This window comes from Balaenoptera borealis, assembly GCF_965194805.1.
Source record: "Balaenoptera borealis genome assembly, chromosome: 4".
Classification (NCBI taxonomy): Eukaryota; Metazoa; Chordata; class Mammalia; order Artiodactyla; family Balaenopteridae; genus Balaenoptera; species Balaenoptera borealis.
The window spans coordinates 517853-545807 of NC_138861.1; the positions used below are offsets into that span (position 1 = coordinate 517853).

General features: G+C 38.2%; 1 long non-coding RNA gene across 1 annotated transcript; it reads left to right on the forward strand.

The window, feature by feature from the left end:
* The first annotated feature begins 12606 nt into the window (after positions 1-12606).
* On the forward strand, positions 12607-20930 carry LOC309628378. Its single transcript, XR_014244468.1, has 2 exons — positions 12607-14116; positions 14154-20930. It is a non-coding gene; the product is annotated as an uncharacterized lncRNA (long non-coding RNA).
* Positions 20931-27955: the final 7025 nt, after the last annotated feature.

Sequence of the window (27955 nt, forward strand, 5' to 3'; positions counted from 1 at the left end):
AGAAAAGGACCTACAAAAACAAACCCTAAACAATTAACAAATAAGAAACAATTAAGACCTATAAAAACAAAACCCTAAACAATTAAGAAAATGGTAATAGGAACATACATATTGATTACCTTAAATGTGAATGGATTAAATGTTCCAACCAAAAGACACAGGCTCACTGAATGGATACAAAAACAAGACCCATATATATGCTGTTTACAAGAGACCCACTTCATAACTAGGGACATATACAGACTGAAAGTGAGGGGATTGAAAAAGATATTCCATGCAAATGGATATCAAAAGAATATTGCTATATGAGTAGCAATACTCATATCAGATAAAATAGACTTTAAAATAAAGAATGTCTCAAGAGAAAAGGAAGGACACTGCATAATCATCAAGGGATCAATCCAAGAAGAAGATATAACAATTGTAAATATTTATGCACCCAACATAGGAGCACCTCAATACATAAGGCAAATGGTAACAGCTATAAAAAAAAGGAAATTGACAGTAACACAATAATCGTGGGGACTTTAACACCTCACTTACACCAATGGATAGATCATCCAGACAGAAAATTAATAAGGAAACACAAGCTTTAAATGACACAATAGACCAGATAGATTTAATTGACATTTATAGGACATTCCATCCAAAAACAGCAGATTACACTTTCTTCTCAAGTGCACACAGAACATTCTCTAGGATAGATCACATCTTGGGTCACAAATCAAGCCTCGGTAAATTTAGGAAAATTGAAATCATATCAAGCATCTTTTCCGACCACAACACTATGAGATTAGAAATCAATTACAGGGAAAAAAACGTAAAAAACACAAACACATGGAGGCTAAACAATACTTTACTAAATAACCAAGAGATCACTGAAAAATCAAAGAGGAAATTAAAAAATACCTAGAAATAAAAGACAATGAAAACACGATGATCCAAAACCTATGGGATGTAGCGAAAGCAGTTCTAAGAGGGAAGTTTAGAGCAATACAATCCTACCTCAAGAAACAAGAAAAATCTCAAATAAACAATCTAACCTTGCACTGAGAGGAACTGGAGAAAGAAGAACAAACAAATCCAAAGTTAGTAGAAGGAAAGAAATAATAAAGATCAGAGTGGAAATAACTGAAATAGAAACAAAGAAAAGAATAGCAAAGATCAATAAAACTAAAAGCTGATTCTTTGAGAAGGTAAACAATGTTGATATACCTTTAGTCAGACTCATCAAGAAAAAGAGGGAGAGGACTCAAATCAATAAAATTAGAAATGAAAAAGGAGAAATCACAACTGACACTGCAGAAATACAAAGGATCATAAGAGACTATTACAAGCAACTGTATGCCAATAAAATGGACAACCTGGAAGAAATGGACAAATTCTTAGAAAGGTATAACCTTCCAAGACTGAACCAGGAAGAAGAAGAAAATATGAACAGACCAATCACACGCAATGAAATTGAAACTGTGATTATAAATCTTCCAACAAACAAAAGTCCAGGACCAGATGGCTTCACAGGTGAATTCTATCAAACATTTAGAGAAGAGCTAACACCCATCCTTCTCAAACTCTTCCAAAAAATTACAAAGGAAGGAACACCCTCAAACACATTCTACGAGGCCACCATCACGCTAATATCAAAACCAGACAGATACTACAAAAAAAAAAAGAAAGAAAATTAGAGCCCAATATCACTGATGAATATAGATGCAAAAATCCTCAACAAAATACTAGCAAACAGAATCCAACAGCACATTAAAAGGATCATACACCATGATCAAGTGGGATTTATCCCAGGGATGCAAGGATTCTTCAATATATGCAAATCAATCAATGTGATACACTATATTAATAAATTGAAGAATAAAAACCATTTGATCATCTCAATAGATGCAGAAAAAGCTTTGGACAAAATTCAACACCCATTTATGATAAAAGCTCTCCAGAAAGTGGGCATAGAGGGAACCTACCTCAAAATAATATATGACAAACCCACAGCAAACATCATTCTCAATGGTGAAAACCTGAAAGCATTTCTTCTAAGATCATGAATAAGACAAGGATGTCCACCCTCACCACTATTATTCAACATAGGTTTGGAAGTCCTAGCCACGGCAATCAGAGAAGAAAAAGAAATAAAAGTCATATAAATTGGAAAAGAAGAACTAAAACTGTCACTGTTCACAGACGACATGATACTATACATAGAAAATCCTAAAGATACCACCAGAAAATTACTAGAGCTAATCAATGAACTTGGTAAAGTTGCATGATGCAAAATTAATGCACAGAAATCTCTTGCATTCCTATACACTGACAATGAAAGATCAGAAAGAGAAATTAAGGAAACAATCCCATTCACCATTGCCACAAAAAGAATAAAACACCTAGGAATAAACCTACCTAAGGAGACAAAAGACCTGTACTCAGAAAACTATAAGACACTGATGAAAGAAATCAAAGATGACACAAACAGATGGAGAAATATACCATGTTCTTGGATTGGAAGAATCAATATTTTGAAAATGACTATACTACCCAAAGCAATCTACAGATTCAATGCAATCCCTATCAAATTACCAATGGCATTTTTTACAGAACTAGAACAAAAAAATCTTAAAATTTGCATGGAAACACAAAAAAACCCGAATAGCCAAAGCAATCTTGAGAAAGAAAAATGGAGCTGGAGGAATCAGGCTCCCAGACTTCAGACTATACTACAAAGCTACAGTAATCAAGACAATACGGTACTGGCACAAAAACAGAAATATAGATCAATGGAACAGGATAGAAAGCCCAGAGATAAACCCATGCACATATGGTCACCTTATCTTTGATAAAGGAGGCAAGAATATACAATGGAGAAAAGACAGCCTCTTCAATAAGTGGTGCTGGGAAAACTGGACAGCTACATGTAAAAGAATGAAATTAGAACACTCCGTAACACCATACAAAAAAATAAACTCAAAATGGATTAAAGACCTAAATGTAAGACCGACACTATAAAACTCTTAGAGGAAAACATAGGCAGAATACTCTATGACATAAATGACAGCAAGATACTTTTGATCCACCTCCTAGAGAAATGGAAATAAAAACAAAAATAAATAAATGGGACCTAATGAAACGTAAAAGCTTTTGCACAGCAAAGGAAACTATAAACAAGACGAAAAGACAACCCTCGGAATGGGAGAAAATATTTGCAAACGAATCAGCAGACGAAGGATTAATCTCCAAAATATATAAACAGCTCATGCAGCTCAATATTAAAAAAAAAAAAAACCCAAACAACCCAATCTTAAAATGGGCAGAAAATCTAAACTGACATTTCTCCAAAGAAGACATACAGATGGCCAAGAGGCACATGAAAAGCTGCTCAACATCATTAATTTTTAGAGAAATGCAAATCAAAACTACAATGAGGTATCACCTCACACCGGTTAGAATGGGCATCATCAGAAAATCTACAAACAACAAATGCTGGAGAGGGTGTGGAGAAAAGGGGACCCTCTTGCACTGTTGGTGGGAATGTAAATTGGTACAGCCACTATGGAGAACAGTATGGGGGTTCCTTAACAAACAAAAAATAGAATTACCATATGACCCAGCAATCCCACTGCAGGGCATATATCCAGAGAAAACCATAATTCAAAAAGTCACATGTACCCCAATGTCCATTGCAACACTATTTACAATAGCCAGGACATGGAAGCAACCTAAGTCCTTTGACAGATGAATGGATAAAGAAGACGTGGCACATATACACAATGGAATATTACTCAGCCATAAAAAGGAACAAAATTGGGTCATTTGTAGAGATGTGGATGGACATAGAGACTGTCATATAGAGTGAAGTAAATCAGAAAGAGAAAAACAAATATCATATATTAACACATATATGTGGAATCTAGAAAAATGGTACAGATGAACCGGTTTGCAAGGCAGAAGTAGAGACAGATGTGGAGAATAAATGTATGGACACCAAGGGGGGAAAGCCAGGGGTGGGTGGTGGTGGGATGAATTGGGAGCCTGGGATTGACGCTAATAGGTCTAGAATTGATAACTAATGAGAACCTGCCGTAGAGCACAGGGAAGTACACTTCACTTGGCTGTACCGTAGAAACTAACACAACATTGTAAAACAACTATACCCCAATTAAAAAACAAAAGAAAGGAAGAATGTATGTGCCTAGAGGCTGCTCCCCTTGGTCCTGAAGTTGCCCCTAAGCTGCATCAACTATCTAACCTGTTAGGGAATTTTCAAGTGCTGTTTTGAAGAGTGAAGTTTATTCTGCTCACTAGTATTTAATATGATGATTTATTTATTGGCGTAACCCAGATAAGTAGTGGTTCTTAACTTTTCTGAGTCATGGACTCTTGTTTCAGGATAGAGTGGAAATTACAGACCTTTTCTTAAGAAAAATACACACATATACAAAGACAGTGTTGTACTGAATTTCACATTCTCGATGGACTATTTAGACCATGTCCAAGAGACTCAAAAGAAATGATGCCTCACACAGGCCCGGGGAGCCTGGGTCTGCGACGGGCGGTTTGACCCGCTTACCCCGGGGGAGATGCAGGGCTGAGGTGCAGACACAAAGCGGGGCCCGCCGTTCACCGTCGGTGTCTGATTTGATTGCCGGGTGTCCGTTCTGATGCTGCCTGATTCTAACAGTGCCTGTGACTTTCTATTCTGGGGTGTGTTAATTTTGCCCTTGTATGAGGGAAACATCTTTGCATGAAGGAGGTCAGGGAGAAAGGCCAAAGATGAGAGAGTGTGGGCACCACGGGGGCTGGGGAGGAATTTGAGAGCGCGTCTCTGCTCTCACCGGCTGGGAATCGCCCCGAGACCCAGCTTGGCCGCGGTGACACACCCTCAGAAGGAGCGTGCCTTACGCGTTGGGCTTCAGGTCCCCAGGTGGCTATACGGACTGTGAAAAGAGACCTCATTTCCCACTCTAGCCCCACTCCCTGCCATATCCATATCCTTTGCAATGTGATTTTTCTGCTTTTCCAATCATGCAGTGGAATCTATTTTTACACTCCTTGAATCTGGCCTGAATTTACGACTTGCTTTGGCCAAGTGCATATGGCAGAAATGCCGGTGTGCCAGTTTTGAGGCTAACCCTCAAGCTATCTCCCCATCTCCCCCTCTCTCTTTCGCTCTTGCTCTCTCTTTCTTCCATCCGTCCTGCCAGGAAAATATCCTCAGATGAGCCGGCTGGAGGACGCAACCGGGTCGGGTATCCCAGAGCCACTACATGAAAGAATGCCCACCTGTGATGCGAAAAGCTACCTAGCTAGCCTGCTGCTGACCTCGGATACATGAATGAGCTTTGTTGAATCTAGTTTAGATCCCTTGAACCACCCAGACAAGTTATAGATGCATGACCCTAAATAAATGTTTATAGTGGCTAGTGCCCCTGAGACTTACTAGTTGCGTGCCATGCAGCATTATTACAGAATTAGATAGCTCATACACCCAGGCTGGTTGGATGTAGATCTAAACACCCAAGAGGATCTTAAAATGGACTCATCTTCCCCATAAATCTTGATGTCACGATCATGTCCCATGGGAAATAGGGAATAGACTTGGCAAGCCCCAGCAGAGCATCCACTCAACATGATCATGCCAAGGATCTCATGGGCCTTGAGGATGCAGGGGTTGGGGACATGGCTAGTTCTGGGTTATCTCTGGTGGGACTAGGGCTTGAACTTACTTCAGGCCTGTAGTCCTACTTTATTGAAACCAATTGTCACACTGCCGACATCTGTGTAACCTCTGTTCCCAACCAAACCTGTACTTCACTGGCATTTCTGGAAGATTCTATTGGCAGTAGTTCCGGGTGGGAACAAAATTGTATGAGTGTAACCTCTTCAGAAGCTTTACGCTTAACCTGAAAGTGAACTCCAGCAAGAAAATCCCTAAAAGTAAAGAAAGAGCTGCCAACTATTCGATGGTTTGACAACGTTGTGGCTATATTTCTGGGCTTATGATTTATTTATATTTTGTTAGCCCTTATCTTCTTCCAGGTTTTAAGCACTTTGGTGGTGATTCATATGAGGTCAAATGTTGTTTCTTCCAAAACACAAAATTCTTGGGTGGAAGATGCGGGAAGACTCAGCGCCGGGTTCTCTGATCTTTGATCCAATGTTCTGCCTCAGAGCTGTGTGATTCAGGAGGAATTATTTGACCTCTTTGATCTGGTTTCCTCATCGGAGACATTTCTTCGATGATGATTTGATTGCCTCATACGAGGAGTCATGGAGAAAACAATGCTGTTAAGAACTTTGAGAGTTCTGTCTCACTCTAAACAATAATGCTGCTTTCTCTTAAATTAAATTGAGACTTTTTTCCATCTGCAGAAGTAAATGTCACAGACAGCTGGATTGGCCACCCAGCTCTCATCAGGTAGGGATGGCAAACGCACCACACACACATACACACGCACCTCTGCTTGCCACTAAGCACATCTACATTCATTTCAATATTACACTTGTTTTCTTTTATTTGTACTAAGTGTTCTTTTGTGAGTGTGAGAAGAAATGTGGAGGGCTTGAGTTTCCTAGTATCCCTCAGTATAAGATAAAACCATAAGGCGCGTGTGTGCCCATCAAAGCAGAACCCCACACCCATGGCTAACACTTAAAAAAGCAGGATGCCTTGGTTTATCACTGTTCTGAATTTCTTAAATATATAATAAAGTTCAGTTAAAATGGCACAGATGAACAACGAGTATGCTAAAATGTTGCTTTGTCACTAGTTAACATGCAAACAACAAAAATAGTAAATCTGGTTTATTATGTGTATTAGTCAGGGTTCTCCAGAAAAGCAGAAACAATAGGCTATACAGAGATATACACACAACAGGAGATTTGTTATAGAAATTTGCTCACTTGATTATAGATGCTACAAAGTCCTCAGATCTGCAGTCTGCAAGCTGGAGAACCAGGAAAGCCGTTGGTGCAATTCAGTCCAAGTTCAAAGACGTGAGAACAGGGAATCCATGTCCAAGGCCAGGAGAAGGTGGATGTCTGAGCTCAAGCAGATAGAGAATCTGCCCCTGCTCCGCCTCTTCCTTCTGTTCAAGCCCTCGGTGCATTGCATGGTATCCGCTCCCATGTGTGAGGGTGATCTTCTTAGTCTACTGTTCAAATGCTAATCTCCTCTGGAAACAGCCTCATAGCCACGCCCAGGAAAGTTTTACCAGCTCTCTGGGCACCCCTTAGCCCAGTCAAGGTGGCATATAAAATTAGCCCTCATACTATGTTTTGTCTTGGTCCTAGGAAATGAAAAGCCATTCTTGGACCAAATTTCTCATCTACAATATGGACTTTGGGCAGGGCATTACTGTTTTTTGCCTTGGCTCTGTTTTGAACTCAGTAGCCATGCATTGCTAGAAAATGCCAGGCTTTTTGGTCTTCTTGTGGTAATTCTTTTTTTTTTTTTTTTTAAATGAATGCACAAAACTCCATTTGTTTATTTATACAGATTATTACCAAGTCAGCTATAGGAATAATGGATCTGCCATTCCTGAGACGTTCCCAAGCACCCAGCTTCAGTGAAATCTTTCATGTATAAAACCCAATTCATTCCCTGCGTCAAAAAAGAAACTTCTCATTTCCACACATCAAAGATCATGTGCAGTTTCACAATTTTAAAATTTAAAAAGATAGCCCAGATTATAAAAATTGAGAAAGTAAAAGCAAATAATATTCATTGAGCCTCCTAAATGCCAAGAAATTTGCTAGGATCTATACATTTATTTAATTTGTGCACTCTTTGAGGCTGATGGCAAAGTTTATTCAAATTGCTTCCTGTAACCTTAGTACCTGGTGCTATGCTCGTACTAGTAAGGGCAGTGTAATTATTTGTTAAATGGAGTAAAAGGAGAATAAATGAATTTTGCCCATCTCACAACATAATGCTCAAGATAAACCCATGAATAAGATAACACACTCCCAAACATTTTCAGGAAAACATCGCCTAGAACACTTCTCAAGATCACCCAGTCTTGGAGATATAGTTGCTCTGTGATCAATTAGTGCTCCTAACTTCTTTTATTTTATTTTATTAAAAAAAAATTATTGGAGTATAGTTGATTTACAATGTTGTGTTCGTTTCTGCTGTACAGCAAAGTCAATCAGTTATACATACACGTATATCAGCTCTTTTTTTTAGATTCTTTCCCCATATAGGTCATTAGAGAGAATTGAGTAGAGTTCCTTGTGCTATACAGTAGGTCCTTATTAGTTATCTATTTTATATATAATAGTGTGAATATGTCAATCCCAATCTCCCAATTTATCCCTCCCCCTTTTTCCCCCTTGGTAACCATAAGCTTTTTTTCTACATCTGTAACCCTATTTCTGTTTTGTAGAGAAGTTCATTCACACCCTTTTTTTAGATTCCCATATAAGCAATATCATATGATATTTGTCTTTCTTTTTCTGACTTACTTCACTCTGCATGAGAATCTCTAGGTCCATCCATGTTGAGGAAATGGCATTATTTCATTCTTTTTTATGGCTGAGCAATATTCCATTGCATATATGTCCCACATCTTCTTTATCCATTCCTCTGTTGATGGACACTTATGTTGCTTCCATGCCTTAGCTATATGTAAATACTGCTGCTATGAACATTGGAGTGAATGTATCTTTTTTTTTTTAACATCTTTATTGGAGTATAATTGCTTTACAATAGTGTGTTAGTTTCTGCTTTATAACAAAGTGAATCAGTTATACATATACATATATCCCCAGTGAATATATCTTTTTGAATTATGGTTTTCTCCAGATATATGACCAGGAGTGGGATTGCAGGATCATATGGTAGCTCTATTTTTAGTCTTTCAAGGAACCTATGTACTGTTCTCCATAGTGGGTGTACCAATTTACATTCCCACCAATAGAGTAAGAGGGTTCCCTTTTCTCCACACCCTCTCCAGCATTTATTGTTTGTAGATTTTTTGATGATGGCCATTCTGACTGGTGTGAGGTGATACCTCATTGTAGTTTTAATTTGCATTTCTCTAATGATTAGTGATGTTGAGCATCCTTTCATGTGTTTTTTTGGCCATCTGTTTGTCTTCTTTGGAGAAATGTCTATTTAGATTTTCTGCCCATTTTTTGATTGGGTTTTTTCTTTTTTTTGCTATTGAGCTGTATGAGCTGTTTCTATATTTGGGAGATTCTTAATATTTGACATTAATTGAACTTAAAGAATGTTATATAAATTTTTCCCCATCTGGGTACTTTACACCATTAAGAATGAAGGGGAAAATAAAGGGAAAGCAAAAGACTGTGAAGTCGTTACTTAATCTGGATAAACTCAGTATCATGTCAAATGCCATTCTCATATGACCTTTCTTATTGAACAGATAAACCAATTAAAATTTTACCAGATATGATTGACATTTGATTTCATATTAACTATGAACCATTGGTTTCTGGGTGCTGGGTTCTTTAGCACTTAGGTTTCACACTGTTTTTCTGATCATGAATCAGTTGATTTTCACACTATATCATAACATATGTAGACCCCATGGTCAAATATCAGAATTTGTGTTTTCTGAACAGAGCAGCATTAAATTCCACAGCTCCACATAATTTATAGTCTTCAGACTCAGCTGAGCACTTAGGACTATTTATCAATTATGGCGACTGGGCAGAATATTTGAAATCTGGATGAAGATTACTTCCTAGAATATTTGGGAGGAAGGTCAAGGTTCAGTGTAAGGTGTGAAGAAGGGACAGCTGTCAAGAATTCTGGGCTGAGTAACTGAGAGGCCGCCAGAGATCAGGTCTTTTCAGAGAGAGGGTGATGAGTCAATTTGAAAGACATCGAATTAGAACGGCTTATGGACACTTACATGGAGATGACCAGTTGAGAGTTAAATATATAAATGTGAAACTCAGAGGAGGATCTGGGCAACCCTCAGAGAATGAACTTGCCTACTGCCACCTGAGGAAGATAAGGGTCACCATCTAGCAGATACACTGAACATGATTTGTCTGTGGGGATAAAATTAGAACCAAAATCACACGAAATTATTCCCTATCTAGCACAACCTACAATTAGAGCCTGTTTTCTGCATTCTCTCTTTTACTCTGGACCCTGAATGGAGCAGGAGCTCGGGGAGGGGGCAGGTCTGCTCATCTCCCCTCGGGCTGGAGGGGGCAGAGTTACATCATTCTAGAACCAAGCAGTAGCTTCCTTACTCTCAAGAAAATTCTGAGTTTCTGGTTGCTCATGTAAAGAATGGATTTAAGTGCTCTGAAAGCAATAACAACAATGCTTTGGCTTGAAAAAGAAGTAAAACCCTCCAAAATTAGAGCGCTTTTTATATAGATCTTGCGAAGCAGAGAAAAACTATAGTATAGACAGTAGTGATGACTGATATTTTTGAGCGTTACCGGGTCTGGGTGCTATTCTAAGTGTTTAACATATATTAACTCATTTAATCCTCACTACAGCTTTGAGGAGTAGGTACATCATCACTTCGTGGAAAGCAAAACAGAGTCAGAAAATCTAAATATTTTACCCAGAGTTAAACAGCTGGTAAGTGATCAAGAAAAATTTGAATTTACTCTGTCTGGGTTCACAGATTATGCTCGTATTAAGTATTTGCTGTATTAATAAAAAAAACAAACACCTTTGACTTCAACATACCATATGGAAGTTACATATTAGCACAATGTATATAATAAATAGAGTGATAAAATATCACAGAAAAGGCTAATGGAATAAAGAAATACTTAGTGTCTTTTCCTCATTTAATCTAGGTTTTTACTCCACACTCTCTGAGGACAAATCTTGCAATGCTCATAGAGAATTCCCATCAGTGTTTTGTTTTGTTTTATTCTGCTTCAGCTGTTTCTTCACCAGAACTCTGTGCTAGTGATAGAATTGCAGTGGGACTCACTATTAACACACACACACACACACACACACACACACACACACACACACCTGTTGAAAATGACCTGGTACAGAGATGTCTTGTTTGTATATTAAGGATAGTTGTCACCAAGAAAGCTGGATTCTTGTGAGAAATCTACTCACAAGAGGTAGTTGAATAAAGAAGAGCTGTGATGCAGTTATTGCATAGAGTCAGGGAAAGTTCTTTGAAAATAAGATTAAAATATATATACATTCATTATGATCACATTTATCAAAAATTTCTAGGAAAAAACAGGGGGAAAGCTTCATGGTCTTGGGAATGACTTCATGGATATGACACCAGAAACACAGGTAACAAAAGCATAATAGACCAATGGGACTATATAAAATAAAAGAAAAAACTTCTACACAGCAAAGGAAGTATTTCCAAACAATATACCTGATAAAGGGTTAATCTTCAAAATATATAAGGAACTTCTACAACTCAACAGTTAAAAGAAAACTAATAAAAAACCAAATATTCTCATTTTTTAAATGGGCAAAGGAGTTGTATGGACATTTCTCCCAAGTAGTCATAAAAATGTCCAATAGGTATATGAAAGATGCTTAACATCATTAATCATCAAAAAATTTAACTTAAAAGCACAATGAGGGCTTCCCTGGTGGCACAGTGGTTGAGAATCTGCCTGCCAATGCAGGGGACGCGGGTTTGAGCCCTGGTCTGGGAAGATCCCACATGCCGCGGAGCAACTAGGCCCGTGAGCCACAACTACTGAGCCTGCGCATCTGGAGCCTGTGCTCCGCAACAAGCGAGGCCACGATAATGAGAGGCCCGCGCACCGCGATGAAGAGGGGCCCCCACTTGCCGCAACTGGAGAAAGCCCTCGCGCAGAAACGAAGAACCAACACAGCCATAAATAAATAAAAAAATAAACCCAAAGTTTAAAAAAAAATTATTAAAAAAAAAGCACAATGAAATATAATTTCACATTTGTTAGAATGGCCATTACAAAAAAATCCAAAACCAAACAAAAAAACCCACAAAAAAAATCTAACAAGTGATGGTGAGCACGTGGAGAAATTGGAACACGTGCACTGTTGTTGGGATGTAAGATGGTGCAGCTGCTTCTGAAAACAGTACAAAAGTTTCTCAAAAAATTAAAAATAAAACTGCCATATAATCAAGCAATTCCATTTCTGGATTTTTATCCAAAAGAAATAAGAATCTTGGAGAGATACATGCACTGCTATGTTCCTTGCAGCATTATTCAAGATAGCCAAGATGTGGGTTTGCAAAGTTATTAGTATATCAAGCAAATTCTACAAAAGCACCTTTGCTAGGTAAAGACCTAATGAAAGGAAGTTGTGTTTCTCAAGCTATGTCAACCAATTTTACTAGTATACAAGTTTTAGAATTTCTCCAATGTAAACGTATTAAACAGAAGTATGACAGCAAACTAGTTTGGCTGGGATTTAACCAACTTTAACTTCAAACCATCATTTCCAGTTGCATTCTTCAGTGTTCTTTCTATTGAGCTAGATGTTTGATTATATTATACAAAGAGGTCCTTTAGTATGAAAAAACTACAAACTATTCAAATAGTTCTTGTTTACTTAAAAGTCAGGCTTCAAAATCATAACTTTTCAAATTAAATGTCAGTGTCCTAAATCATACTCCAATTCTGTTCAAAAATGAGGAAGGACTAACCATGTAATGGCGAAAACAACTGGTCATGTCTAGATGGTCAAAGGAAATTGAAGATGGAGGCTGTATCACAAGCAGTATGCTAAAGAGATGAAAGCAATTTGAGCAGAGACTTCCTGTTGCTTCCCCAGGATCTATGGTCCCCCTCTTCCTCCTTAGTTTGAGAAATCAATTTCCAACTGGGTTTATTTTCAGCATGTAATCATATGACTAAGTTCTGGCCAGTGACATATGAATAGACATAAATGAGATTTCTGGAAAACCTGCTTATAGAGATTCTACTTCTAGAAGGGATACTTCTCTAGTTCTCTTAGCTTTCCCATTCCATCTGATCTGCAACCCAGACATGGAAACTCAAGTTCCAGCAACCCTCCTGGATCATGAGGGGTTTTAGTGGGTGCGAACTACGTGGTAGGACAGGAGTAGACAATGATTGGCACTAACGCTCTGGCCAACCTACCTCCAGGCTTACTGTGTTGTTATCTGCCATCTTTACCTGCACAGCAGTGTTCATGCAATTATTTCAACATTTTATTGCTTTCTACTCTCCTTACATATACAAACAGCTCATGCAGCTCAATATCAAAAAAACAAACAACCCAATCAAAAAATGGGCAGAAGATCTAAATAGGCATTTCTCCAAAGAAGACATGATGGCCAACAGGCACAGGAAAAGATGCTCAATATTGCTAATTATTAGAGAAATGCAAACCAAACTACAATGAGGTATCACCTCACACTGGTCAGAATGACCATCATCAAAAAGTCTACAAATAATAAATGCAGAGAGGGTGTGGAGAAAAGGGAACCCTCTTGCACTGTTGGTGAGAATGTAAATTGATACAGCCACTATGGAGAACAGTATGGCAGTTCCTTAAAAAATTAAAAATAGAGCTACCATATGATCCAGCAATCTCACTGCTGGGCCTATATCTGGAGAAAATTATAATTCGAAAAGATACATGCACCCCTATGTTCACAGCGCTATTTGCAATAGCCAAGACATGGAAGCAACCTAAGTGCCCATCAACAGATGAATGGATAAAGAAGATGTGGTGTACACATACAGTGGCATATTACTCAGCCATAAAAAGCAATGAAATCATGCCTTTTGCAGCAACATGGATGGACCTGGAGATTACCATACCGTTTTGTTTTTAAACCAGCTTATAAGGGACTGTTTATTCTTTGACTTTTGTGTATTACAGTTTTCAAATGAATTTTCAAAAATTCGTTATAGATGAAAGCAAAAAATGTTCTGTAGTTGCTTTGGAATCCCATGCTTTATAACAGTGTCATGCTCAAAACAAGTTTGAAAATGCCTTCAAACTTAAAAGAACATTTTTGTTGATATTGAGCTGCATGAGCTGTTTGTATATTTTGGAGATTAATCCCTTGTCAGTTGTTTCGTTTGCAAATATCTTCTCCCATTCTGTGGGTTGTCTTTTCATTTTGTTTATGGTTTCCTTTGCTGTGCAAAAGCTTTTAAGTTCAATTAGGTCCCATTTGTTTATTTTTGTTTTTATTTTCATTAAGGTCCCATTTGTTTATTTTTGTTTTTATTTTCATTATTCTAGGAGGTGGATCAAAAAATATCTTACTGCAATTTACGTCAGAGAGTGTTCTGCTTATGTTTTCCTCTAAGAGTTTTATAGTATCCGGACTTATATTTAGGTCTTTAATCCATTTTGAGTTTATTTCTGTGTATGGTGTTAGGGAGTGTTCTAATTTCATTCTCTTACATGTAGCTGTCCAGTTTTCCCAGCACCACTTATTGAAGAGGCTGTCTTTTCTCCATTGTATATTCTTGCCTCCTTTATCAAAAATAAGGTGACCATATGTGTATGGGTTTATCTCTGGGCTTTCTATCCTGTTCCATTGATCTATATTTCTGTTTTTGTGCCGGTACCATACTGTCTTGATCACTGTAGCTTTGCAGTATAGTCTGATGTCAGGGAGCCTGATTCCTCTGGCTCTGTTTTTCCTTCTTGAGAAAAATGGGCAGAAGATCTAAATAGACATTTCTCCAAAGAATACATGCAGATGACCAAGAGACACATGGAAAGATGCTCAACATCACTAATTATTAGAGAAATGCAAATCAAAACTACAATGAGGTATCACCTCACACCAGTCAGGATGCCCATTACCAAAAAAATCTACAAACGATAAATGCTGGAGAGGGCATGAAGAAAAGGGAACCCTCCTACAATGTTGGTAGGAATGTAAATTGGTGCAGCCACTATGGAGAACAGTATGGAGGTTCCTTAAAAATCTAAAAATAAAGCTACCATATGATCCTGCAATCCCACTCCTGGGCATATATCCAGAGAAAACCATAATTCAAAAAGATACAGGTACCCCAATGTTCATTGCAGCACTATTTACAAATAGCCAAACATGGAAGCAAACTAAATGTCCATTGACAGAGAAGTGGATAAAGAAGATGTGGTACGTATATACAATGGAATATTACTCAGCCATAAAAATGAACAAAATAATGCCCTCTGCAGCAACATAGATGGACCTAGAGATTCTCATGCTGAGTGAAGTAAGTCAGACAGAGAAAGACAAATATCATATGATATGTGGAATCTAAAAAAATGGTACAAATGAACCTATTTACAAAACAGAAATAGAGTCATAGGTGTAGAAAACAAACCTATGGTTACCTAGAGGGAAAGGAGGGGTGAAGGTAAACTGGGACATTGGGATTGACATATACACACTACTATATATAAAATAGATAACTAATAAGGACCTACTGTATAGCACAGGGAACTCTACTCAATACTCTGTAATGACCTACATGGGAATAGAATCTGAAAAAGAGGGGATATATGTATATGTATAACTGATTCACTTTCCTGTATACCTGAAACTAACACAACATTGTAAGTCAACTATACTCCAATAAAAATTAATTTTAAAAACCTGGAAAAAATAAAATCTTCCAATTGCAAAGAGAAAAAAAAAAGAACTTTTCTTGGAAAAATCGTAAGTGGTATCAAATATTTATTCTTTTGAGTAGGTTTGGCTTGAGAACCAGCCTTCAGTCATAGATCAAAGACAGAGAAATATTACTCAGGAAATCAGACAGGTCTGTTCATGTAGGTATGTACATGGATGTGTCTTGTAAAAGAGCTCTGAAGTTGCCATGAGGAATGAAGTCATTTCTGGAATTAGTGTCTAGCTCCTAAGATTATTCTTTTGAAGAAATATTAATTTAGTTGTACAATTTACAAATATGGTAGTTGAGTACATTTCATTTCCTCTAAAAAATGCTTTATAGTGCAGCCTTTTTGTCTGCTCTACTTCAATGTCTGATTACAGGTCCCCAAGCCTCAAAGACTTTCCTACCTGTGGCCTTCATTCCTTCCCAGTTACATAAGAACGGTCAGCATCACAAATTTGTGAGGCCTTCAAAATACCATTGGTTAGTCTACACTTCCTCTCTTCACCTTTTGTCTTTCAGAATCAATCTGACCCAGGATCCTGGATTTCAGAGTTAGCCACCAAAGAGCATATTGTCTGCATTTATGGCTCTGTCTTCCTCCCAAATGTTGACTTGTTCGAGGGATTACACATCATCTTAGTTCCTATTTCTAAAATCTACAACTTTTCATGCACCCTTTTGTATCTGAAGTTCTTCCTTGACTTCTCTGTGAATAAAAGTTCACTGCCCATTGTATTCATGGCCCTTCTGAAGCCCAAAGCCTGTTCCCACAGCCAAGATGAATGCTGATCATGTGATTCAAAACCCTATTGCCATTTATTCCTAGAAATGATTGAAGCTCTTCTTTCAACTTCCTTGTCTCTCTCGCTCTCTCTGTTTCCATGATGGTTTGAGGTAAAGAGTGTGTGTCTCATACCATCTGTACTGTCTTCTCCTCACTGCTAGTTGCTTAGGCCAAAAAGTCTGTGGCTTCCTTTAGAAACAAAATAGGATCCAAGTTCCTTACTAAACTCTACAATCCCTACATAAGGGCTCCTCCTTTCTCTTCAACGTGTCTCCCTCCACCCTTCCCCTTATTCACTTCGCTCCAGCCACTGGGACCTTCTCTCCTGCTGCGGAAACACACCAAGCTTGTTCTCAATTTCAGGATTCTCCATTCGCATGTCTTCTTTTGGAAATGCTTGATTTTCAGGTTTCCACACGGTTGCCTCTTCTCAACATTCCAATCCCAACTCTCGCCTTCTCTATCCACTGTGGGTAAAATGGTCCCCATCCTGCCCCTCATCGCTGGTTTTCCTTTTTCACATAAATCAGAGGCAAGCCAGATACTTGCCTTAACATTTTTTTGGAGTTTTTGTGGCCTCTTCCTTTCTTAGAACTCTGAAAATGACAACCTAGCTTGTTTTCTTCCTGTATTTGGAGTTGCCTTGGTTTTTAAAATCTTTCTTGGCTTCGTAAGTTGAGCTGAAGTGTCTGGTTCATAGAATTTAGACAATTTTGTTGAATTCTGAACTTCTTTGCTTATAAACACTATGTGGGTTTGTTTACTTGGTTGGTGTGAGCAATCAGGCTATACCACAGCTTCAGGAGCCATGCCTCTTTCCCTCCCTCCCGCTCTAGGCCCTGGCATCTGGCTCCTCAGCTAGGAAGCATGATGAGTCAAAGCCTTAGGTGTCGTCCACAACCTTCTTACTCAGGGCAGGGAATGTCTCTGCCACTTTCTGCTAAGGGGCCATCCAGCTTCCTTGAGCATAACTCCGGTGATCTGAAATTCTCTGTTTCACCAGCCAAGCCACAATTTCATAAAACTCTATGACTTCCTAGAGACTCCGTTCTTGTAGTTATCTCCAACTGTTTCCTGGAAACCTCTACAGAATGATCCTAATTCTGCATCTTAGATCACGTAGAATAAATTCTTGTCACATGCTGGCCATCTGGCTCTGTGCTTAAGTATGAACAGGATAAATTTATAACAGGGATGAGATCATAAGGAGATAAAGGCATGGAATTGAGAGGGAAGGGGTAAACTTAGATAAACAAGAACAAGCAAATATGATGAGGTCACAAGGGTCATGGTGCAGGGATCCAGGGGCCCCGGTCTCTTTCCTCACCCTGTCTGCTGCTGCCACTTATTTCCCCCTGAAAGGAGACAGGATTCCAAGAAGCATTGAAGGGTGAAGTGAGGAAGACAAAACTTTAAGTCTTTCTACAGGTAATTTGTGATAGCCTGAACACCTGCTCTCTTGTTCAGAAAACCAACTACAGTTTAATTTTTCTGTTTCCTACAGATGGAGCCGTACCACCTGAGCCTCAGTTGTCTCTGATCACTGTCCCCAAAGATTCCCCAACAAATTTCCTCTGTGAGTTCTCACAACACAGCTTTTGAATATCTTTCGAAAAATCACATCTGTACCTCTCCACCCTGATTCCACTGCTGTGATATTTTTTGAGGCTAAAATGTCAAGTTTATGTCTGTCCCTTGTGGTGTTAGGGCCCAGATGTTTGTCATCTCTTTCCTTCTCTTCCCTGACGGTGTCCCTCCTCATATGCAGGACTATTTTTCCCTCAGACAGAGGGGGTCTCGGGATACAATTTACCCAAGAGATAAATGCTAGCACACAGCCTCTGGTCACTCGCTGAGTTTAAAGGGTTTGCACACAGGAGAGAATCTCTTCTAAGTTAACTCTTCTTCCCCCTCCAATAGTTGGTTCCCTGACATCATTGTCTTGATAGTTAATCTGTACTTTCACCCTGTAGCACAAGACTCAATTTTCTTTTTTGGTCTCTTGAAGTCCCTGGAAGAACAAAGTTCTGTCAGGGGACTTGAAACCCAGGGCAGCTCCTTGAGGTCAAAATGACCTGCTCTCCACAGTCACCTAAATAGTGACGGAGGATAGAATGCCCGAGAGCGTGCCGTTGGCAGTTTTGCTATTAATTTTCTCTCTGCTTTAAGAACAACAGTCTAATCAGTCCAATTTGTAAAATATTTCTAATCTCAGTCATCACATCCTGGATATCTTCTGTCTCGTATTTTATTTCCATTATTCTTCCCACCTTTCTTCACCACAAAACTGCTAGCTCCTTGGAGCAGTGATTTTGCTTTATTATTTTTGAGTTCCAATGTGCATCCTGGGGAGAAGGTGAATGAATGCACTTCTCAAAGTTCTCAATTGCTTGTACGTCAGCCCCTTCCCGCATCAGCATATTCTTCCAACATCCCCCTGGAATCTTTCAGCCTCCTTTTCTGTAAAGCACTTGCATTTTATCAAGCTATCAGCACACGTATCAATAGTCAGTAGACTCTGTTTTGTCTGGTTTGATGAGATCCACTTACACCTACACGCCTCTACTTCGTTATAATTCCGATCACGTGGATCCAGCCAGAAGGAAGAGCCCCCCCTTCCGTCTCTTCCTCCTATACATCTCGCCTTCAGCGTGCACGCAGTTCCAAAGTCAAAAACACTGAAAGACTAGGGAACAAATTCCATGTAAGTAATGTTTTCCTTCAAGAATCTAAAGAACTGGAGCAATGTACTAAGAAACTCACAAAAGATTAGGCCCAGGATGTCCTAACAAAGCTCTTTATCCTCTGGGAATTACAAATCAGTGGTTGAATTTATGATACACCTAAGGCCCGCATCTTGTCACATGAGACATTTCACAAGGAGAAGAGACATTTTAAAGAAGAAAATCTCTGAAGCCAGAAGACTTCTGCCAGGTGTGAACATGTTACCCCGTCTGTCAGTCCCCCGCTTGGGGTCCCTTAGTTTGCATCCGCTCCATCTTTTCACACTTCCCTTCTTCAGTCACCAAGACAAAACTCAACACAGTTACTAAAGCAACTTTTATTTTGACAGCTTATTATTTCATGATTATGCCTTCCTTTCAATGGAAAAATGTCCTCCACGCCCTTAACTGAAGACGCCTTTCTCATTAAGCCAAAGTGTTTGCCTCTTCTTACATAACACACGTGTACACATCCCACCTGCTTCTGTGTTACTGCCCATCTGTTCTCCAAGAAGAACCCTGCTGCATGTAAAAAAAACTTTTATTTTCTTTTTATGGACACTATGTCTCCGTGTGAATGGAATTTGTAATCAACTTGGATCGTCTTTTTAGACAAAAAAAGAGCTTCAGGAACTTCATGACAACTGATTTACAGAATATCCTTGTTATAAAAGGATAATTATTCTATTTATTTATAAGGAAGTATTTCCAATGGACAATAGACAATTTAGATTTTATGATATATAATCACTTGGACTGTAAGCTCAATAAAAAGGGAGTTTTTTCCTTAATCAGAACTCAAGTGGAGTTGGAAGTCATACAACCCATAGGTTGTCAGAGCAATGGGGACTTTGGGAGCATATGGCACGTTCCTAGCCTCGGGGCCCTTTGACGGTCCAAAAAGGAAGCCGTGGACCTATTCCTAGCAAATGCACACGCATCCAGAATTCCTCATTCTCTGTCAGGGGCTCTTGTTTCCTCTGAGATCGTAAATCATAACCCAGGTAAAGAACACTTGATTTAGTCCAACTCTTCATTTTCGATGACAAGGAAACTGAAGCTCATAGAAGCTCACTGATTTACTTAGGATTCTAGTTGTTTAAGCCACACTGTTGGTGCTTCCCACCCAGGTTTAAAAGCCTAGAAATCATGTTGGCTATTAACAGAACAACTGTTCTTTACTCTAATAGATTGTGTTTTCTTATTTAAAGAATATGTTTGGCTATTACTTCCGCTTCTTTTTTTGATGCATACATTTATGACATTAAATTCAATCACTTTTATAGTAAAGGAAACCGTATCCCCAGGGGTTAACTGGTCTTCTAAAAGTCAGTTACCTATGGAGAAATATTCAGAATAGTTTTCAAATAGTCTCTTTTATTATCTTTCCCTTCGTGTTTCAATGATCTTGGAACTTAAGCAGGTGTTCATCATTATTATAATTTTTTTTATTTTTATATTTTTTTTAGATTTTGGCTGCACCCTGAGCCATGTGGGATCCCAGCTCCTGGCCCAGGGATCAAACCTGTGGCTGCCACATTGGAAGGCAGAGTCTTAACCACTGGACTGCCAGGGAAGTCCTATAACTATTATTATCATTGTTACATTTATAATTTTGTCATTTTTTTTAATTTTACTTTTTTTTACTTTAAATGTAGTTGATTTACAATGTTGTGTTAGTTACAGGTGTACAGCACAGTGGTTCAGTTATATCTATTCTTTTTCAGATTCTTTTCCCTTATAGGTTATTATAAAATATTGAGTATAGTGTATTACTCAGCCATAAAAAGAATGAAATAATGCCATTTGCAGCAACATGGATGGACTTAGAGATTATCATACAAAGTGAAGTAAGTCAGACAGAGAAAGACAAATATCGTATGATGTCACTTATATGTGGAATCTAAAAAAAATACAAATGAACTTACTTACAAAACAGAAATAGACCCACAGACATAAAAAACAAACTTATGGTTACCAAAGGGGAAAGGGGGGAAGGAAATAATTTTATTTTATAATAATGAATTTAAAGAGACCACAAGGCCTTCAGATTGATTTCTCCAAAGGCAGCATTTATTTCAATCATCTCTGAAATTGTCTGCTCTACTTTTCACTATTGGATCACATAAAGTATTAGAGGAAAAAATTGTTTGGAAAAGTACTCTAAGAAAAATTAGGTGAAAATTAGAATTTCACAGCCTTTCTCTGTTCCATTATATACATAGTCTAATTCCTGCCTTTCTAACATGAGGTTGTACAGTGATTTAGGACCACTTTAATCATTTTAATGCTCTTGCTCAGTTGTAGGGGAAAATGAAAGAGCTGAATTTATGCTAAAAATAAACCTCACGTATTTGCTGGATTGCACAACCTTCAGTGTAAACAACTGTCCTCCCTCTTGGAAAGCTAATCCTGCCTGGCTTTTGACTTTCCCGAGAGATTGTTCTAATAGATTTTTTTTAAGCTGCATGTTGAATAATTGTTTCCACAACTAGCACAGATTGGGTTTCTCAAAAGAAAAAATGAAAATGAAAGTTCTATCCAATTAAAAAAGAGCTATTAATACTCTGCTGGGCTGGAAAGGAGAAGTCTGCTCTTCAAAAGCCTGTGCAGTTTATCACAGAAACAAATTTTCACAGCAGCTGAAAGAGATGGGTGAAAACTTAAAAGTTTTATGCAGAACTAGAAAACAGACACTTTAGATATTTTTAGTTGGCACAGGGGAGAATATTAACATCCCTGGCAGAGGAGAGTAGATGCCTTCATAACGGCTCCACCAAGTTTCCACCACAAGGAAGACGGCTCAGCAGGGAATGGCCCAAGTTCACCCTGTCTCTTGGTTATTATACCATATACACACAGTCAGCCGTATGACAGGGTGTCTAGATTTAGAATATTCTTTATGTCCTGATCTGGTAAATCTTCCTTTCATTCAAATAATTTATTGCTTTGTGAACAATATGGTTTGGAATTTCTGATTGTTAGATAATCTAACCATTTAGTATTATTAAGCCCAAATCAAGGAAAATGCTTATGTGAATTTATATTCAAAATTCAAGAGTTGGGGTTGCAGTCAAATGGTTATCGGTGTTCCTGTGAGTCAGTGCACTTCTATACCGCAGCCCACTTCTTATACCCTTCGGTGCAAACAGACCCAGAGTCCAAGAAGGACAAACACATCCGTATCAGTATAAAAATCAGGATGAGTGGGGACATTGTGTCTCAAATGTGGTCCCCCAACCACTCGCATGGGACTCTTCTTGGTCTTTGTTTGTTTTTAATGCTAATTCCTGGACTCCATCAAAATCCAAAGAATCAGAATATATGAAAGCAGGTACCAAGAATATGTAATTTTAACAAACACACTGTGGGAATCTCATAAAGAAAGAGAGGAATACCACCCTCAGGGAAAAGGCAGCAGGGCAAATTTGAGAAAGTACACCAATGTGGACATGCTTCTGTGACCTGCCCTGAGATGGCAGAGGTTTCTGGTGAGCGAGGGTCACAAAATGGACCCTGCAGCTCCTGTGTTGTGGTTCTATCATCAGTAGGAATTTTGAATGTGGTAGAAAATGAAATAAAATTGTTTTACCCATTTGGATCTTTATGAGCATTTCATTTTAAATGTATTAAAAAGAATGGAGTGCCTTTCTGATAACTATATCCTTCAAGGAGTCTAAAATAATTTTCAAATTTGAATGTAGGCCTTCTTTTCCTTCAAATTTAGACAGTATAAATGAAATCTTTAAATAAATAGTCTATTGAAACATAAATAATCATTGTACAAAGTTCAAACGCACAGAGAGTGTTCACCAAGATACGTCAAAGGCTGGACCATGAAACAAGTCGATACTCAAAAAAGGTGGGAGAGAAACAAGATATTTACACAGACTTATCTCCTTGAATGACTTGTTAGTTATGAAGGGAAACTACTGAATGAAAAGTGATGGATCTTGGCAGATACCACACTAATCAGTCACCAAAGTCAGCATGTCCAATTAAAGGGCAAACGATGTGCCTTTTGTTGTGAGGCACAGATAAGGACATAGTCATAGCATGAGTCAGTGAGGGTATGGGGGGAGTGGAATTGTTTGCTGTGGGTATGAAAGTAAATGGTTATGATGATGACCTTGGAAAATTGCATGGTGCTGTCAATTAAAGTTGAACTAGGAATTCTGACACCCCAGCAGCTTCACTCCTCTGGAAATAGCCCAAATGTACAAGTGGATAAATACATTTAGACAACATTAAAACTGTTATACCATGAAGTAGTTAATTACTATTACATAAATCAGCATCAGTGCATCTCACCAACATAATGGTAAGTGATAAAAGACACAAAAAACTGTGTTCTATACAATTCCATTGCCATAAGACCTAAAAATCAGCAAAGCTAAGCTAGAATACCAGAAATAAAATTGGCATCTGCTCTGGGGAGAGGGAAGCTTTCTTGGGGGTAGGGGATGAGGGAAGCTTCTGGGGTTCTGGTAATATTCCTATTTTTTTTTTTTTAGTCCAGATGGTGATTACATGGATGTGGCCCCTTTGTAATAATATATCGAACTATTCACACAAGATGTGCACACTTCTCTGTTGTATGTTACCACAGATAATAAGCAAATAAGTAAGCAAATCCATGTTAAAAATTCTATGAAAAGACAAAAAGTCCTCAATAACAGTAGAGATAAACACTGTTTATGATTTGCATAATTTAACATTGTGAAGATGTCATTCTTCTCAAACCAGGTTATAAATTCAATGTCTTTCCTGGAAATATTTCAGCAGAATTTTTGAAAGAGCTGAACAAACTGATTAAGAAACCACATGGATAAGAAAGGATCCATGAATAATAAAGATTATGGATAAGAAGAACAAAGAGGGAAGCTCACCCAAAGATGTATGAAGACATTTCGCAATGCCATTGTGGTAAAATAAAATAAAACAAAGCAAAATAAACTAAAATAGTATGTTTTTGGCATGGGAACAAAAAGATCAATGGAATGTAATATAAACACCAGAGTCTCGTTTGTTTAGAAAGTTTTATGGAGGCAATCTCTACTGTCGTCATTAACAACAAAACAGTATTTAGTAGATGAGTTTATGGGATTTCCTTATATGGAGAAAAATAAAATGGCAAAACATATAAACAAAAGTAATCTCCAGATGGATTAAAGTCCTAAATTTGGCAGCTAAAATGAAAGAATACTAGAAGACAATAAAGGAGAATAAATTTATGACATTACAGTGGGGAAATGTTTCATTGAGAAAAAGAGGACACCCAGTAGAAAAATGAGTGAATTCACTACACAGATGGTTGCAAAGGGGACACTTGGAAGGGTAACCAGTGTATGGGGTGAGGAGCCCAAACACCAGGAATCAAAACAGTGAAAGAAGTCTAGTCGACTAACCAAATGAGACAGATGTGGAAGTTTAAATAATAATGAAATTTGGCAAGGACAGAAGAAAATGGGCGTCCTTGTGCTCATCTGGTGGGAGTGCAAACTGGGTTCAGACCAGTTTGTGGATCTCAATCCCACCTTAGTGAAAAGGGTGGGATCTACCTCTTAACAGGTTCTTCCAGAAAACAACCCCACATGTCTCTTCAGGGTTGTCTATATCCTAGGACATTCACTAGCACATTGGCAACAGGATGGGAGTGATGCTGGGGGATGAAGAAGAAAATAAAAGACAGAGGCCACCTTATCAGGACCACTGATACCAGTGCACTGTTTACTGAGAAATATGGGTGACTGAGTCCACTTTCTGCACCTGAGATCCAGGTGAGGAAGGGGAAAACAGAAAGAACAGTTGTTATTTACAGACTTTCATACTCATCATGTATCTTACTGCAGAGACAAATTACGTTTAGGTAAATCAAAGTAATAATGATTTCATTTAATTGTATGACCTCTGTGTTTCTCTGAGAAAAAATCAACTATTAATATCCCTGTGGCAACTATATGCTAATAGAATGGACAACCTGGAAGAAATAGACAAATTCTTAGAAAAGCACAACCTTGCAAGCCTGAACCAGGAAGAAATAGAAAATATAAGCAGACCAATCACCAGCACTGAAATTGAGACTGTGATTAAAAATCTTCCAACAAACAAAAGCTCAGGACCAGATGGCTTCACAGCGAATTCTATCAAACATTTAGAGAAGAGCTAACACTTACCCTTCTCAAACTCTTCCAAAATATAGCAGAGGGAGGAACACCCCCCAACTCATTCTACGAGACCACCATCACCCTGATACCAAAACCAGACAAAGATGTCACAAAGAAAGAAAACTACAGGCCAATATCACTGATGAACATAGATGCAAAAATCCTCAACAAAATACTAGCAAACAGAATCCAACAGAACATTAAAAGTATCATACACCACGATCAAGTGGGATTTATCCCAGGAATGCAAGAATTCTTCAATATATGCAAATCAATCAATGTGATAAACCATATTAACAAACAGAAGGAGAAAAACCATACAATCATCTCAATAGATGTAGAAAAGCTTTTGGCAAAATTCAACACCATTTATGATAAAAAAAACCCTCCAGAAAGTAGGCATAGAGGGAACTTACTTCAACATAATAAAGGCCATATGTGACAAACCCACAGCCAACATCGTTCTCAATGGTGAAAAACTGAAAGCATTTCCTCTAAGATCAGGAACAAGACAAGGCTGTCCACTCTCACCACTCTTATTCAATATAGTTTTGGAAGTTTTAGCCACAGCAATCAGAGAAGAAAAAGAAATAAAAGGAATCCAAATCGGAAAAGAAGAAGTAAAGCTGTCACTGTTTGCAGATGACATGCTACTATGCATAGAGAACCCTAAAGATGCTACTAGAAAACTACTAGAGCTAATCAATGAATTTGGTAAAGTAGCAGGATACAAAACTAATGCACAGAAATCTCTTGCATTCCTATACATTAATGATGAAAAATTTGAAAGAGAAATTAAGGAAACACTCCCATTTACCATTGCAACAAAAAGAATAAAATACCTAGGAATAAACCTACCTAGGGAGACAAAAGACCTGTATGCAGAAAACTATAAGACACTGATGAAAGAAATTAAAGATGATACAAACGGCTGGAGAGATATACCATGTTCTTGGATTGGAAGAATCAACATTGTGAAAATGACTAAACTACCCAAAGCAATCTACAGATTCAATGCAATCCTTATCAAACTACCAACGGCATTTTTCACAGAACTAGAACAACTTGTATTTCACAATTTGTATGGAAACACAAAAGTCCCCGAATAGCCAAAGCAATCTTGAGAAAGAAAAATGGAGCTGGAGGAATCAGGCTTCTGGACTTCAGACTATACTACAAAGCTACAGTAATCAAGACAGTATGGTACTGGCATAAAAACAGAAATATAGATCAATGGAACAGGATAGAAAGCCCAGGCACCTAAGTCACCTTATCTTTGATAAAGGGGGCAAGAATATACAATGCAGAAAAGACACCCTCTTCAATAAGTGGTGCTGGGAAAACTGGACAGCTACCTGTAAAAGAATGAAATTAGAACACTCCTTAACACCATACACAAAAATAAAATCAAAATGGATTAAAGACCTAAATGTAAGGCCAGACACTATGAAACTCTTAGAGGAAAATATAGGCAGAAGACTCTATGATATAAATCACAGCAAGATCCTTTTTGACCCATCTCCTAGAGAAATGGAAATAAGAACAAAAATAAACTAATGGGACCTAATGAAACTTAAAAGCTTTTGTATAGCTAAGGAAACCATAAGCAAGATGAAAAGACAACCCTCAGAATGGGAGAAAATATTTGCAAATGAAGCAACTGATAAAGGATTAATCTCCAAAATTTACAAGCAGCTCATGCAGCTCAGTGTCAACAAAACCAAAAACCCAATCCAAAAATGGGCAGAAGACCTAAATAGACATTTCTCCAAAGAACATATATAGATTGCCAACAAACACATGAAAGGATGCTCAACATCACTAATCATTAGAGAAATGCAAATCAAAACTACAATGAGGTATCACCTCACACCATTCAGAATGGACATCATCAAAAAATCTACAAACAATAAGTGCTGGAGAGGGTGTGGAGAAAAGGGAACCCTCTTGCACTGTTGGTGGGAATGTAAATTGATACAGCCACTATGGAGAACAGTATGGAGGTTCCTTTAAAAAACTAAAAATAGAACTACCATATGACCCAGCAATCCCACTACTGGGCATATATCCTGAGAAAACAATAATTCAAAAAGAGTCATGTACCATAATGTTCACTGCAGCTCTATTTACAATAGCCAGGACATGGAAGCAACCTAAGTGTCCATCGACAGATGAATGGATAAAGAAGATGTGGCACATATATACAATGGAATATTACTCAGCCATAAAAAGAAACGAAACTGAATTATTTGTGGTGAGATGGATGGACTTAGAGTCTGTCATACAGAGTGAAGTAAGTCAGAAAGAGAAAGACAAATACCGTACGCTAATACATATATATGGAATCTAAAAAAAAAAAAAAAAAAAAAAGGTCATGAAGAACCTAGGGGCAGGACGGGAATAAAGACACAGACCTACTAGAGAATGGACTTGAGGATATGGGGAGGGGGTGGGGTGAGATGTGACAGGGTGAGAGAGTGTCATGGTCATATATACACTACCAAATGTAAAATAGATAGCTAGTGGGAAGCAGCCACATAGCACAGGGAGATCAGCTCGGTGCTTTGTGATCACCTAGAGGGGTGGGATAGGGAGGGTGGGAGGGAGAAACAAGAAGGAGGGGATATGGGGATATATGTACACGTATAGCTGATTCACTTTGTTTTAAAGCAGAAACTAACACACCATTGTAATGCAATTATACTCCT